The following is a 17,500-nucleotide window of genomic DNA, read 5'->3' on the forward strand; positions in this document are numbered from 1 at the left end:
CTGGAGGTATTAAACAGTAGTGAATATTAAATAAAAACAGATCATAACATTCATTCATTCATGCATTCGTTTTCCTTCAGCTTAGTCTCTATTTCAGAATGAACCACCAACTATTCCAGCATATGTTTTACACTGCAGATGCCCTTCCAGCTGCAACCCAATACTGGGAAACACCCATACACACTCATACACTACGGCCAATTTAGTTGATCAGTTCCCCTATAGCGCATGTGTTTGGTCTGTGGGGGAAACCGGAGCACCCGGAGGAAACCCACACCAACACGGGGACCCTCACACATTCCCTCTCATCTCCTGCAAGCCATTTCTCCTGCAGTCATACCAACACTGACTCACATAATTAACACATCTCTTGACTCTGGTCTATTCCCTACTTCATTTAAGCAGGCTAGGGTAACCCCTCTGCTAAAGAAACCCAACCTGGAGCAAACGCTACTTGAAAACTACCGACCGGTATCCCTGCTTCCATTCACGGCCAAGATTTTGGAGAAAGTAGTGTTCAATCAAGTCCTGGACTTTCTTACTCAAAACAACCTCATGGACAACAAGCAACAGCCGGGACTCGAACCAGCGTCCTTCTTGTAGTGAGGCCACAGTGCAACACCACTAAGCCACCATGCCACCTATATCATAACAGTGCATGCATAAACATTAAACAGCACAGTCATTATACAAATAATTCTGACTAGGCAGGTTAGGGTCATTAGGCATGATATTGTATAAGGATGGATGGTTCTGTAGACTATTGAAACAAATATTGCTGAAGGGGGCTAATAATATTGACCCTAAAATGGTTTAAAATAATCAAGAACTGCTTTTATTCTAGCTGAAATAAAACAGATAAGACTTTCTCTGGAAGAAAAAACAATAGAGGAATTACTGTGAACAATTCTTGAATCTATTCAACATCATTTGGGAAATATTTGTGTATATATATATATAAAATAATTTCCCCTACTCCATTGTTAAATTATTTAGCTTGTTTTAATGAAAAACTCACTTTATTTGGACTCATTATTTCTGAAACGACACCATCTGTTTGCTTTTGTCTAGTAAATGCTTCTTGATTTCAGATGTTTTAGATATTTGTCCTAGAAGCGAGACACAAACTCTGCGTAATGAAAGCATGTTTCGCAGTGAGTGCCGGCTTCACTGGAGTATCCGCTCCTCTTTTGTCCTTTTAAATGTTATAATTATCCAGACAAGTGTGCGGCTTCCTCCGCCGGTGTGTTATCGTGTCCGTGATCTCTGGACGGGTGTTAGAAACAGCCGCCGGTGTTTGTAACCAATATGTCTGCTGTAAACATGACACGGGTTAACATGAGAGCACGAGGAACCCAACACTGCTCTTCTTTTTAGAACGACATCAGTAGTAAAGTTTCTAAAAGTACATCACAGCTAAATTATTAGGTTAATAAAGCAGCAACATTTCAGCCATTAAACTATTATAAATGTTGGCTAGATTGTTCCTAAATGCTCTAGCTATGTTCAATCGCACTGTAAACAATATAATGAACAGCGTGTGTGTATTTTGTGTGTATCTGCGGTGGTGAATTGCATTATGGGATGTTGATCTCTGCTCTGTCCACTTCTGATGTTGAATATTCAGCTCTACAGTTTAATAAAGTGACTTTATTTGACATTTTAGTAGCTTGAAAATGATAAAATAAATAATATCTAGAGAAATAAGTCTGTAAAATAGGAAAATGTGCTGCAGTTTACTACAAGGTATCTGTAGAGTAATATACAACACCAACACAGACAATATAGCACTGTAGACTATTACACATGACAATAAAAGTCACCTTTTAAGGTTAGAAGTTGTTGGAAGAAAGATTAAGATCCCTTAATGCAATTAAAATAAGAAAAATAAGAAAAATATTAATAAAAAAAAAAAAATTGCTAATTTATGCATGTTTTTTCACAAAAACATCTGTTGTTTATAACATTTGATTATTTGGGTCACGTTATTCATATTTCATGCATTCTGAACTTCCATTAAGGGCACATACAGTCTATATAGTGTGCACTAACGGCCTGATTTTAACATGAGAGCCTGAGGAAGCCAACACTGCTCTTGACGTTTCACACATTAAACAGACAGAGAAGCAGACACTCAGACTGAACACTAGGGCTGTGTCTTAATCACTACCCTGCAGCTCTTTCGAATGCGTGCACTAGTAAGGGCACTGATTAGCTTGGTCCTGGTGTGCTTAATTGTGATCAGCACAGAGAGCTGGTGTAAGTGTCTGTGTCTGTACGTTCAGTGTCTCTCATCCCCGTGTGTGTGTGTGTGTCTGGATTGACGTGGACCTGCTGAAAGGTAACCTGGACACATGTGGCCCCTTCCTGCAGCTGTCTGAATCAATTTAGTGGTTGTAGAGAAACACACGAGCAGGACACACACACACACAAACACACTTGTTCCAGACGCTGAGCCCCTGCACTCGTCCCACCGGCTCGAGTGTGGGGTTATCACTCGTGACGGACACACACACATATTCACATTCACACAAAAACATGCACACATGCACATACATAGTCACACATGCACAAACATGCACACACACGTACACAGACACATGCACACACACATATACACAAAAACATACACACACTCAATAGACAAACATGCACTAAAACGCACACACACTCATTCACACACATACACTATGGAAAATTTAGCTTACCCAATTCCCAAACAGCGCATGTGTTTGGACTGTGGGGGAAACCGGGGCACCTGGAGGAAACCCAATTCAATTCAATTAAAAATACAAATTAACAGTAACAATATTTTTTGTGTGTTTATGGACGATTTATGTAATGGTTAATTTTATTATAACTTTTATTTCTTTATTATTATTATTATTATTATTATTATTATTATTATTATTATTATTATCAGCATTATCATTATTATTATTATTATTATTATCAGCATTATCATTATTATTATTATTATTATTATTATTATTATTATTATTATTATTATTATTATTATTATTATGATTATTATTATTATTATCAGCATTATCATTATTATTATTATTATTATTATTATTATTATTGTTATTATTATTATTATCAGCATTATCATTATTATTATTATTATTATTATTATTATTATCAGCATTATCATTATTATTATTATTATTATTATTATTATTATCAGCATTATCATTATTATTATCATTATCATTATTATTATTATTATTATTATTATATTTTTTATATAATTTGTTGGAGGATTCTGCTGGAAACTGTATCTGTGCTTCGTGTCAGCCTGTGCATCATATCCATTGCTTTTAAAAGTTCTGTTGAGCCAGAGTAATGCTGAAGATCTGCAACTATAGCATGTGAGAGTGAGTACATGTGAAAGCCCAGCAGAAAGAAAGCCACATCCAGCAGAAGTCCAGCAGCGGCTGTGGGATTTGCTAGATCAGATGCCCGTTTGCTTGTCCAGAGAGCATTACACCCGAGGCCGAGCCAGAATTCGCTCTTTCTGCATGCTGACAATCAAATCCAGCGGTGACAGCAGCCTAGTGGCTCGGAGATCTCGTTCTGAGCCTGTTTTCCCTTGCAAACACATGCAAACAGAAGCTGATCCTTCACGCTGTCCGACAACACTGCCATCTGAGCCTGCTTGAGGAGCGAGAAAACACCTCAGCAGGAGACGTGCACCAGCACTCGCTCTGTTTACAGCCAGAGATCACAATTAGACTCATGCACAAAACTCCAATATCACATGAAACATTTGTGAATGCACTTTTGGGAGTCAAAATGATCACGTCCTGATAAACTGGAGCAAATATAAGGCAGTTCTGGAGGGAATAGTAAGAGAAGAATAATAATGCTGAAGCACTGTGATGACGGACTGATGGCTGAGGCCTTTTACAATCAGCACAACAACATTTCACATCTGCAACAATGGAGAGCTTGAAACATGGAAAGCTGCAAACCAACATTAATGACGGAAAGACCCTCACACACACATTTATATCAGGTTATCATCTGTCAAAAACTAAATCACATGATTCTACACTAAATACGACTGTGTTTGTTGCTAATTTGTTGCCCTCCAGTGGACAAAATGAGATACTGCACTGTCATTAACATGCACTCTAAAAACTACTTATGAAATTTAGGATATCTGAGATTTACTCACAGAAAGAGTTGGTTTGAATTTGATTAGTATGTATATATTATGAATTTTATCTCATCAAAATACACATCTGTTTGCTGTGAACACCCTAGCAGGAGACGTGCACTTGCACTCACTCTGTTTACAGACAAATATAATAATTGGACTCCTGCATAAAACTGCAATATCACATAAAACACTTGTGAATGCACTTTTTGGAGCCAAAATGATCCCTTCCTGATAAACTGGAACAAACATGAGGCAGAGAAATGTTATGGTGGCCGAGAAAGCTTAACGCCCTTCAATTTAAGAAAGCACATGCATTTACTAAAAATGCCAGCAAATTAATAAAAGATCCTCATCCATTTGACAGCAAACGTGTTGCAAACCCTCAACACAAACACATTTGAGTCATTAACATATGCCTTTGTTTGTTGTGAATACACACACAATCTGGTGGCCAAAATGACACATTCTGCCTATATAGGCTTAGGCCTACACTATTTTTCTTACAAGCTATTGACGTCATTTTTTTAAACTATTCATATCTATTTAGGCTTCAGGAAACATATTTCAATGTTCTGTTTGGATTTGAAGAGTTATAACTTTATAAAACAAGTAAAGTTTAATATTTATATGTTTAAAGCCATATTTGTATGGCTATAGCTTTGTTTGTTGCTAAAGCGCACCCCTAGTGGTAAAATGACATACTGCAATGCCTTTAACATGCACTCTAAAAACAGATCATTACATTTTGGCGATCTGAGATTCAAATCATAAAAACTGCTTATGATTAAAATATATGTATTATTAAATTTTGACTCATCAACATATGACTGTTATGAATACATGCTCTCTAGTGGACATAAATGCACACTATGCCTATCATAACCTCTTAAAAGTTTGTAATATAAAATTTGTCTTGTTTTTGGCTAGATGTAAAGCTTCAGCAGTGCAGATTTTCTCAGTATCTAATCAGAGATTGTCATCTGAACAGGAGTTCTTACAGCGTGTGGATCTGCTGGATTAAAATCACAGCATGTCCGCGAGATGGATGCGATCATTGGCACTGGATGGGTAATTTTAATGGGTTTCTTTTTTGGGAATCTGTGAGCCGACAAGCTCAATTTGAAAATAATGATGCCTGACAAAGCTGACAGACATCCTGAAGCACTGCTGAATCCATTCAGATGGAGAAAAGAGCTTTACTAACGGCCTGATAATTAATTATGGGGTGAATCACTGAACTTCACCTTATTGTACACATTGTATTAAACTACGATTAATTAGCCAAAGTCATATTCCATGGAGAGTGGAGAGGATTGAGACACTTTAAACACAGAAGTCACTGTTTAACATCTAATACTACTACTACAGGCTATTAGAGACGATATAGACAGAATTTCATTTTTTCACATGTCTGTTAAAAGACTGGCCTCATTCAATTTTGGGGGTTTTATTCTTTTAAAAAATAAGAAAAATATCATCTGTTTTCCATGGCTAAATATATTTAATTGTAATTAAAATAAAAACAAATGTAATATTATGAAATATATTGGGTTGGAGGCAAAAATAATTAATTTAACAATATAAAATATGGATTTTATTCCAAGCAAATACTTAAAAAAAAAAAGATTTTCCCCAGAAAAAAATACAAAAATAAATAATAAAAATAAATAATAATAATAATAATAATAATAATAATAATAATAATAATAATAATAATAATAAATAATAATAATAATAATAATAATAATAATAATAAATATATATAATGAACTAAAATAATAAAAATAATACATTTTTTTCTGTATTATGTGTTAAATAAGTTGCTCCAAGTCTGGTTGTTTCCTCATCTTAAAAATCACTATGACCGGCCACTTCATTAGACACCATGCTAGAATCAGGTTGAACCCGCTTTTGCCCTTAGAGCTGCCTTAATCCTTCATGGCATAGAATCAAGAAGCTACTGGAAATATTCCTCAGAGATTTTGCTTCATATTGACATGATAGCATCACGCAGTTGCTGCAGATTTGTCGGCTGCACATCCATGATGTGAAGATGGAGACACTGTGGTCATAAAGGGATGGACATGGTCAGCAACAATACTCAGGTAGGCTGTGGTGTTGACACCATGCTCAATTGGTACTAATGAACCCAAAGCAAATCTCCCCCACACCATTACACCACCACCAGCAGCCTGAACCGCTGATACAAGGCAGGATGGATCCATGCTTTCATGTTGTTGAGGCCAAATTGTGAGCCGAGCATCCGAATGTGTCAGCAGAAATGGAGACTCATCAGACCAGGCAACGTTTCTCCAATCTTCTATTGTCCAGTTTTGGTGAGCCTGTGTGAATTGTAGCCTCAGTTTCCTGTTCTTAGCTGACAGGAGCGGCACCCGGTGTGGTCTTCTGCTGCTGTAGCCCATCCGCCTCAAGGTTGGACGTGTTGTGTGTTCAGAGATGCTCTTCTGCAGACCTCGCTTGTAACGAGTGCTTATTTGAGTTACTGTTGCCTTTCTATCAGCTGGAACCAGTCTGGCCATTCTCCTCTGACCTCTGGCATCAACAAGGCATTTGCGCCCACAGAACTGCCGCTCACTGGATATTTCCTCTGTGTCGGACCATTCTCTGTAAACCCTAGAGATGGTTGTGCGTGAAAATCCCAGTAGATCAGCAGTTTCTGAAATACTCAGAGCAGCCCGTCTGGCACCAACAACCATGCCACGTTCAAAGTCTCTTAAATCCCCTTTCTTCTCCATTCTGATGCTCAGTTTTTTTCCCATCAATTCAACAGAATTATATAACAATACATGTTCAATAATATAAGAAAAAATGTTTGACATCATACAGTTATTGGTAAAATGACTAAGCAACCATTATTGGTGGAGCAACTCATTTCAGAGACTAAAAAACAACACATCATGTGTGTCTTTGTCTGTAAGCTGAAAACGAGCAGAATGATGTCAATAAAGCAGCCGTTTCTGCACAAGTGTTCATGTGCTGAGGCCCCGGGGCCCACACACTGAAGGGAATTGTCTTCTGGAAAGCCTCAGGGAGCCCTGGAGGAGCCCTGAATCTGCTCTTTAGATAAACACTGTTTTCTCCAGGAGACGCCGCCTGAAAACACTCCAGAAACAATGAAGAATGCAGGAAAACTGTTCAGAACTTCTGCGGTGCAAAGACACGGAGCGTTTAGGAGTGGTGTTGGGGAAATACAGTAAAGTAACGCGAGTTTAATATCTGTAAATTATTTTGTGATTTATGTTTTTATTTTGCCCTCATTTATTTTTTGAATTGCATTATGGGAGATTGATCTCTCCTTTAAAAGCTTATGATGTTAAAAAGTGACTAATGAGAGTGTGAAATCGTCTGCAGTGCTATAATGTCTGAGTTGGTGTTGTATATGATGCTACAAAAGCCTTGTAATAAACTGCTGCACATTTTCTGTTATTTTACAGACTCATTTCTCTAGATATTATTTCTTATACATGATCTCATACATATAAATTATATTATTTCAAATGACTAGAATGTAAAAAAAAAATCACTTTGTTAAACTGTAGAGTTGAATTTTCAGCATGAGAAGTCAAAAGTAATCAACACAGGCTCATTCTGAAAACGTCCCCCTATATATATTTCTGGAGATTGCGAATTATGTAGCCAGAGGTACGTATGGCTGCATTTCGTCTTTAAATCGAACGCTAGGGGCCGGTATGACACCATTCCTTTTCGTACTACCAGCTGACCGCTTACCTCCATGTGCACGGCTTTCCCGCTCTTACCAGTTTGCCTAGTACAGGCATGTCCAAGCTCGGTCCTGGAGGGCCGGTGTCCTGCAAAGTTTAGTTCCAACCCCAATCAGACACACCTGGGCTAGCTAATCAAGCACTTACTAGGCTTTCTAGAAACATCCGTGCAGGTGTGTTGAGGCAAGTTGGAGCTAAAATCTGCAGGACACCGGCCCTCCAGGACCGAGTTTGGACACCCCTGGCCTAGTAGCTTACCGTGTAAGTTGGCAGATTTGAGACACAGAGAGGAGTTAACCATGACGACGGAGTTCGAGTCTGGCAAAGAACGGTTCCAGAATGCAGGTAAGACAAAAACAAAAGGCGCGAATGGCACTCACGAGAGAAATTTGAGTTCTTAAAAGCATACACAGCAGCCTCTGGTGGATTCATGAAAACAAAAACTGCTAAATAAACACCTTCTGGGATGTATTAGGCGCTCTCCAGAAATATATACAGGGTTTAAAGTAACGCATTTCTTTAAAAGAAATAAAAATAAAACATTTGAGTAGCATTTTTTTAAAAAAAGTAATGCGAGTTACTATCCTAGTTTATTTACTTTTTTTAAAACACAAGCTGCTGAATTAAAATAAACGTGGTCACGTTGAATCTCGCATGCAGGAGATTTTGTTTCTGACAGAAAGCAAGATGGCTCTGGCTTACATTAAATCATTAATAATCAAGACATGATCAGATTTTATTGTGCTCAAATAAGCCTCATCTAGAGGCCTTTACCTTTCATATAAGACACTTTTGATACCAAATCATCATCTAGAAGTCCAGTTATTATTGGCTGCTCCTAAAACTCGGATAGGCCACAAGACTTCTGTCAGGTAGTTACTTTTTTAGGGGAGTAACTCAATATTGTAATGCTAAAGTAACTTTCCTCAACTCTGATTATGAGCGTTCAGGTTCTGCTCTCCAGAGTTTTTCAGACCAAATGTTTTCTTTGAAGCTCATCTCATCTGATGAAAGAAATGGTGTTGGTGAACAGTTTTTATTTATTTCTTTATTTATTACTGATCTGAGAGCATCTCTGCAATCACATCATTCACCACAAATGAATTCAACCCAGAAATAACGAGCCCTGCGTGTCAATTAACAAAAGAAGAGCAAGGGAAGCATGAATATTTAGCGAGTTAAGAAAGCTTGGTGAGCCTTCCTCATTGTTTTCTCCTTCTCCAGATCAGATTTGGAAACACTGGTACACGTCCCGCAGGACCGGCAGATAATGGGCCAAACACACTGCCTTTCTTTCATTCCACATCGCAGGATTTGCATCTTTCCTGACATCAAACAGGATGAACGTCAGAGTGTAATTACAGGAGTCTACAGTACACCCAGACACACACACACACACACACTCTCTTAACGAAGTTTGCAAGACAAGATACAAGATGTCCATCACACTTTGTGGAAAGATTCATGTTAATTTAACAGAAAATATGGTAAAATTTCCTTCCCAAACATGTTATATTGTGTATATAATATTTACAGTGCTCAGCATTCATGACTACACCCTATATTGAAAATTAATATTTGTATGCACTCCTGAGTGAATATAGACAACAGTTTGTGGCTTTATTAAACAGTTATATTGATAAAAATAAGAGTTTGGTCACCAAACATCATTAGGAATAGAAAGAGAATACAAATAAACTCACCCAAGCTGAATGCAAATACAAAAATATTGCTCATCGTGAACTGCCGCTCACTGGATATTTCGGACCATTCTCTGTAAACCCTAGAGATGGTTGTGCGTGAAAATCCCAGTAGATCAGCAGTTTCTGAAATACTCAGAGCAGCCCGTCTGGCAGCAACAACCATGCCACGTTCAGAGTCTCTTAAATCCCCTTTCTTCCCCATTCTGATGCTCACTTTGACCTGCAGCAGATCGTCTTGACCATGTCTACATGCCTAAATGCATTGAGTTGCTGCCATGTGATTGGCTGATTAAAAGTTGGTGTTAACAAGCAGTTGGACAGGTGTACCTAATAAAGTGGCCAGTGAGTGAGCGTGTGTGTGTGTGTATATATATATATATATATCTCAGTTGAGCTTGCATTATTAGGTTTAACCAGTTGCTATTGGAGAATAACATACCTTGGGATGTCATTGGTCAGTCTTGGATTAGCCAATCAGAATTCAGCATTCCCAAATGCTCTGTAAAAAAGGGAAAATGTGTGTAAACAGTGTGAGTGTCGCATATTCTCCTGTTGTCCATCAGATGAAACTCTCCTGTGTGTGTTCAGCAGCACATCTCCATGCCAAATCCCATTCCCAGCACACACACACACACACACATAGTTGACTCCGGGGCCTCTGTATCTCCTCCAGCACAGCAGGCCCCACTCCTCACGCACACACACACACACACCCCTTTAACATGCAACTCTATCACATCAAATTGAATTAAGTTTGTGCTTCGTTTGTGTTGCAGATAGCAGATAAGTGGCGGATGCGGAGACGACACGCATGGCTAATCCCATAGGCAGCGTTATGCTAGCCTTCCCATGAGCCTCTGCTGCGGAAGGGGAATGGATGAAGGGGATTCAGGTGCAGCGCTGGGGAAAATGTGGCGTTCAGTTTGTGTAACACACAGCTTTAACATGATTAAACACACACACACACACACACACACAAACACACAGCTGAGAGGAGAACACTGAGAGGTTGAACACCCCTTTAATGTATAATGATGATTAGCACTCCAAATAATCCACATTTCCCTTTATGTTTTTAGAAATAACTTGTGCATGAAGATGTTTTATTTGTTTGTTTGTCTTAAAGCAATGGGTAATTCAGTTTCTGTATGCAATATCAAAGACTATATATAGACTATATATACACACTTATACATATATACATATATATATATATATATATATATATATATATATATATATATATATATATATATATATATATATATGAGCAATATCACACGAGAAGCATTCGCACTGTGGCTGGATATCAGCACTGGTGAGAGGTGTGCGTCGGCTCGAGGCCGCAGGCAGAGTACCTTAGTGTCTCACTAGTGGCGATATACAGCCACAGCGCACTGCTACTCGTGTGATATTAAGTTTATACAACAGTTCAGCAGTATAATCATAAATATATATATATATATAAATCAAACACGGAGAGTCTAAAAATCCTTTAGTACTTTCTTTTGCCGTTCATTCACATCTGCAGCTGACGTCAGCACAGCAGAAACCGTCACTGTAGAGCTAGTGTTTGAATGATTCTCTAGCGTAATGTCTAAAGTGATGACAAAACAGCTGATTTCTCTGACATTTGAAGATTATAAGGCTGAACAACATTAAATGCCATCAGTCTAGAGAAATCCCAGAGTTTCTCTTTTGCAATCGGGAGATCACCATAACTAACCCCCAAAAAGCCAAAGCAAAGCCAACACTAGCAGATTACTATGGGTTAAATACAGCACTATAACATACACAAGAGAGAGATTGACTTGGCTGCCAATGTGCTGAATCTCCAAAATTAGACATATTTAAAATACGCTCTATCCTTATAAATAAACTGCATAGTTTCAATCTAACCAACTACATTATCGACTATAAAAGCCTCAAGAGGTCATTATGTTGTCCAACAGCTGCAATATTTACTAAACTGTTGTGAGTTTGTTCCTCCTCTTGTTATGTGGGTGGAGTAATACACAAGGGTGAAGAGGCTGTGCAGAATATTGCAAGGCAATCAGCCAATCAGATTGGAAAACCAGACAGAACTGATGTATATGTATATAGGGGTATATATATAGTATATAGAGGGGTATTTAACACACGCCATCGATATCGATGGGAGAGCATGACTAGGATGATAGCAGGAACCACGCTAATGCTGGATGACATTCCAGCTGCAACCCATCTCTGGGAAACATCCATACACTCTTGCATTCACACACATACACTAAGGACAATTTAGCCTACCCAGTTCACCTATACTGCCTGTCTTTGGACTGTGGGGGAAACCGGAAACCCGGCGAAAGTGCAAACTCCACACAGAAACGCCAACTGACCCAGCCGAGGCTCAAACCAGCAACCTTTTTGCTGTGAGGCGACAGCACTACCTACTGCAGCACTGCGTCGCCGCCAGTAAATATATATATATTCCGAATTAAAGATTTTGTTAAAATGTAAATTTGATCTTTTTATCTTGTGTATAATCTGTTGTCATGCCAACTTGGTACACAGATGCTCACAACTCATGTCCCGTCTTCGAGACAGAGTTCTTCTGATTGGTCAATTGCTCTGGAAGTGACAGTAATGAGCACCACTTTATAAAAGCTGAAACGGTTTTATCCAAACACTCACCCTGTGCAATATTCATTCTTCCTCAATTATTCCCCTGATGATGTTGAACAGATTGAGGAGTTTCTCACAGTATTTCCTCTAATATTTTTTCCTCTGGAGAAAGTCTTATTTGTTTTATTTCAGCTAGAATAAAAGCAGTTTTTAATAGTTTTAAAGCCATTTTAAGCTCAATATTATTAGCCCCCTTCAGCAATACTAGTGTTGGATTGTCTCCAGAATAAACCACTGTTATACAATGACTTACCTAATTACCCTAACTTTACCCTAATTACCCTAGTGAAGCCTTTAAATGTCACTTTAAGCTGAATATAGTGTCTTGAAGAATATCTAGTCTATTATTATGTGCTGTCATCATGATGAAGAGAACAGACATCAGTTATTAGAGATGAGTTATTAACACTATTATGATTAGAAATGTGTTCACTCTATTACACAGAAATAAAGGGGAAATATAAAGGAAATCAAATTTAACAGGAGGGTTAATAATTCTGACTTTAACTGTGTGTGTTAAAGCAAAAATCCAACAGATTACAACACACACACAGTAGTCTTCTTCAGCTTCAGATAACTGTGAATGAATCCGAGCCAATAACTGAAGGCTTTAGCAGATAAACATGTATTTACTGCTGCTGCGCTTCAATGTAATCTCTCAAAGATGCTAATGCTACGATCCAACGGCAGACAAATCCACCCAAATCCTGGAGGAGTCTTAATAAAAGTGTCTAAATTCAGCAGATAAAGACCTCCGCGGCGCCACAAAGGAAGCCAGCAATCGCATTTTAAGGTGAAAAATATTACAGAGGCGAACATATTTAAAGCGCTTCCTGCGGAGAGATTAGAGCGCGCTCAGTTTAAAGATAATCGATTGTTCTGGACGGGTCCGTGAGTCTGCCGTAATGGACTCTAATAAATACGGCGTGTGCTGAGCACCATTAATCTACATGTTCTGGAAGTGTAACGCGGCGTCACATATTCCATCACACATTCAATTGGCTTTTTGCCGGCTCCACAAGTCATTTGCAGTGTAATGCAGCTGGAGAAACACATCAGGAGCGCTCGACTGACTCAAACTAAACTACTCATTGGATGAACTCAATTTATTTGAGGACACTAGTTCCTTTCAATAAATGTGTTTAGCATAAACTAAAACAACTATTTACATAATTAAATGCAATTGAGTTGATCCAACACAAACACTGCATATGCTGGATAAGTTGGCGATTCATTCCGCTGTGGCGATCTCTGATGAATAATGGGACTAAGCCGAAGGAAAATGAATGAATGAATGAATTTTATTGAACAAACCCAATGGTCTGATATTATTATTAATATCTATTATGTGTAATACACTTCAGAGTCTCTCAGTTTTAATTGAAGTTAACCTAAACAAACCCAAATAGACATTTTAAGAATATTTCATGAGTCCTATATTCTGAGACGCATCTCACACACACACGTTCAGTCAGAATATTCATTCATTCATTCATTTCAGAGGTCGCCACAGCAGAATGAACCGCCATAAACCAGATAAAACGAATCAACACTGAAAAATAAAATGTTACTACACATTAAAGAGCCCCTATTATGCATTATAAAGGGTCATATTTTGGTTTTGGGGGTCTCCAACAAGTCAAAAAACACTTTCAGGATCTTATAATCTGCATTTATTTTTACCTCATTATCCCAACGACTCTCACATGGTTTGTTCAGCGATTCGTTTATTCCTAAACCCCTCCTTTGCATGAGGCTAATCTGCTGTGATTGGTCTGATGACCCAGTCTGTTGTGATTGGTCAACTGGGTTCAGCACGAGACAGAGAGAAACGCAGCACATGGAGTGTGTGAGAGCCCAATGCAGGAATACAATAAAGCAATGAGGTTAAACACCAGCATAATACTCTACTCTTAACCATAACGCCAGGTAACAGCGACACACATTCAGTATTAATCCACACAGTGGCAAACGTTGAACTATTTGGAAAATGGACCACGTCGCAAAGACAAATGGCAGAGGATCGCGAGCACACAAGGCATTTAAATAGCTAAAGAAAGAAGCATGTGTCACGTTTTTTAACTTGGTTTTGGACGTGATATGAGAACAGCCCATACAGATTTGACCTGAGAGATGCAGTACAAGCACTGATCTATATGTGATTATAAGCTGTGCGGAGCGATTAGAAGTTACAACACACAGCTAAACACATATTTAGCAAACTACAGAAAACAAGGCAGTGATTTTAATCACACTTACATGTTATGATCCAGAGGAAGACGACACTGGTCCATATGAACTGTAACTGTGACCCATACATAACAGTCTCTGCTGCTCCTTCCTTTAATAGCAAACGGCCGGTGGATCCCACATTGCAGCGTGGATTATTGTATCAATGATCAGATAATGACAGGAACACACACAGCACACGGATGGCTATACTGTGGTGTTGTTGTGAAAATCAACTTTAACCCTTTATTCCACACAGCCGAATCTCCATCAGTCAGTGATCGTCATCTTCGCGTTATGATCAGTCTTGTGATCCCCAAGCTCCGCTATTGTCTGAAGGGAAAGGTGTGTTTACATTTTACCGGATCCGATACTGCATATTCAGCCTGATCTCACGAGAAAACGTAAATATTTTACGTTTTGACAGTTTAGTGGTTAATTCGTACGAATTCGTACGAGTTCAGTCGCACGAAATGGTACGATTTTAAAAAGGAGGTGTGGCACCTAACCCCGCCCCTAAACCCAACCGTCATTGGAGGATGAGCAAATCGTACTAAATTGTACGAATTAGATCGTACGAATTCATACGAATTAGCCACTAAAAAAAATAGTTACAAATTGCCGTGAGATTGTGTTGGCATATTTGGTGATGTACCATATATCGACGTCACCGCGTTCAGGCAAAAGATCCAAACCCAAAACGATTCAAGTATTCGACTCTGAGTCAACTGTTTTGTTAAAGAATCAGTAGTTTTAAACATGGTGCACTTTCAGATTTAACCCTCAGCTGGATGTTTCCATTCACAGTTCTGCATGGATGGTCATTTAGAAAAGCATAACAGAGGCTCTTTAATTCAATAACAAAATCCAACAAATGACATCCAAAAAGCTGCACTGCAACTACACACCAATGACATCTCAATTGAGTATTAGTAGACTGTCTGCTTAACATCTGCTCCTTCAACAGACATTTAACTGACTATAAGAAACTCAGCAAGAACATGTCAACTTACACTACCCCTAACCCCAACACTTCTAATCTAATGAGCATCAGTGTGCATGTAGATGCAGGGTAACTTAAGTTCAACAATATAGGTAGAAGAGATGATCAAAATAAAGCGATACCCACTCTTTTTTACACACTGCATGTATTTTGCTGTGTGGATGTCAGTGGAAATTAAGCAAATGTGAACCGATCCATCAGAAGGGATTTATGGGATGCGTGTGTGTGTGTGTGTGTGTGTGTTCAGTCCAGATGGAGATTCATTCACGCTGAACTCCATTATCTGCAGCCATCTAGTGTCTGTTTTGTGCTCTAGATGAAGATTATCAACAGTGAAACTGGAAACATCATATTTATTTAATTCATCAATTATTTTTATTTTATTCAATGTTATTTTTTTTATTTTATTATTTTGTTTTTGTTTTATTTTAATTTTATTTCATTTTATCTTCATTAGGATTGACCCCTTGAGATGTGCCATCTTGTTTTCAGGGGTGTGTGTGTGTGTGTGTGTGCACTTGCATGTGACAAAGTGTGTGTGTATCTGTATTGTAATTAAAGTGTATCTGGAACATAAATTAGGATGAACATTGTACATATTTGTTTTGATGTGTGTGTGTGTGTGTGTGTGTGTGTGTGTGTGTGTGTGTGTGTGTGTGTGTGTGTGATTATAAGAGATTGAGAGAGAGTGTGTGTGTGTGTAACTATTTGTGTTGTCGTGTTTGTATGCAAGTGTGATTGTGTTTTTGATTGTGAAAGCATGTGTGTGTGTGATTGTGAGTATGTTTGTGAGAGAATATGTGTGTGTGTGTGTGTGTGTGTGTGTACGTACATGTGTGTGTAGATACTTGTGTTGTCATGTGTGTGTGTGTGTGATTGTGATGGTATGTGAGAGTGTGTGTGTTCAGGTATTCAGTCTCTCTCACACACCTGTACCCCTCAGGGCAGCAGTCTGTGCCCGCGGCTCCTTCACCTGTGCTGGAGAAACAGCATTAATCAGCTTCACGTGTCTTTACTAACGTCTGAGGAAATATTGTGCTTCGATGTGGGAGGTGCGACACACACACACACACACACACACACACACACGTATCGATTAATGAAAAACTAATTAAAAGAAAATAAGTGCTGACCCGAGGAGCATCTGGGCCGACTACACACACACACACGCACTCACACACACACACTCACATATTTATAAGTTAATTGTGTTTCTGAGTCCAGCGCAGGGTTACACAAACACAACGCAACGCTCCACGCTTACACTGCGGCGCTCTCAAACTGACCTCAGAACAGCCACAAATAAACCACTGGAGGCCCACATCTGGCCCTGCTTACAACTGCATTAGTTTGGTCTATTTGGGGTGTGCGTATGTATTTGTGTGTGTGTGTGTGTGTGTGTGTGTGTGTGTGTGTGTGTGTGTGTAGTTTGGTCTATTTGGGGTGTGCGTATGTATTTGTGTGTGTGTGTGTGTGTGTGTGTGTGTGTGTAGTTTGGTCTATTTGGGGTGTGCGTATGTATTTTTGTGTGTGTGTGTGTGTGTGTGTGTGTGTAGTTTGGTCTATTTGGGGTGTGCGTATGTATTTTTTGTGTGTGTGTGTGTGTGTGTGTGTGTGTGTGTAGTTTGGTCTATTTGGGGTGTGCGTATGTATTTGTGTGTGTGTGTGTGTGTGTGTGTGTGTGTGTGTGTGTGTGTAGTTTGGTCTATTTGGGGTGTGCGTATGTATTTTTTCTGTGTGTGTGTGTGTGTGTGTGTGTCTGCATGTGTGTGGTTTGGTTTATTTCAGGTGTGTGGACAGACCTTTTTCTCTGTGTGTGCATCTGTCTCTGTGTTTGTGTGTGTGGTTTGGTCTATTTCAGGTGTGTGGACGAGTCATTTGTGTGTGTGTGTGTGTGTGTGTGTGTGTGTATGGTCAATTCCAGGTGTGTGGGCAGGTCTTTTTAGTGTGTGCGTGTGTGTGTGTGTGTGTGTGTGTGTGTGTGTGTCTGCAT

The sequence above is a fragment of the Danio aesculapii genome, chromosome 16 (assembly GCF_903798145.1).
Source record: "Danio aesculapii chromosome 16, fDanAes4.1, whole genome shotgun sequence".
Lineage (NCBI taxonomy): Eukaryota > Metazoa > Chordata > Actinopteri > Cypriniformes > Danionidae > Danio > Danio aesculapii.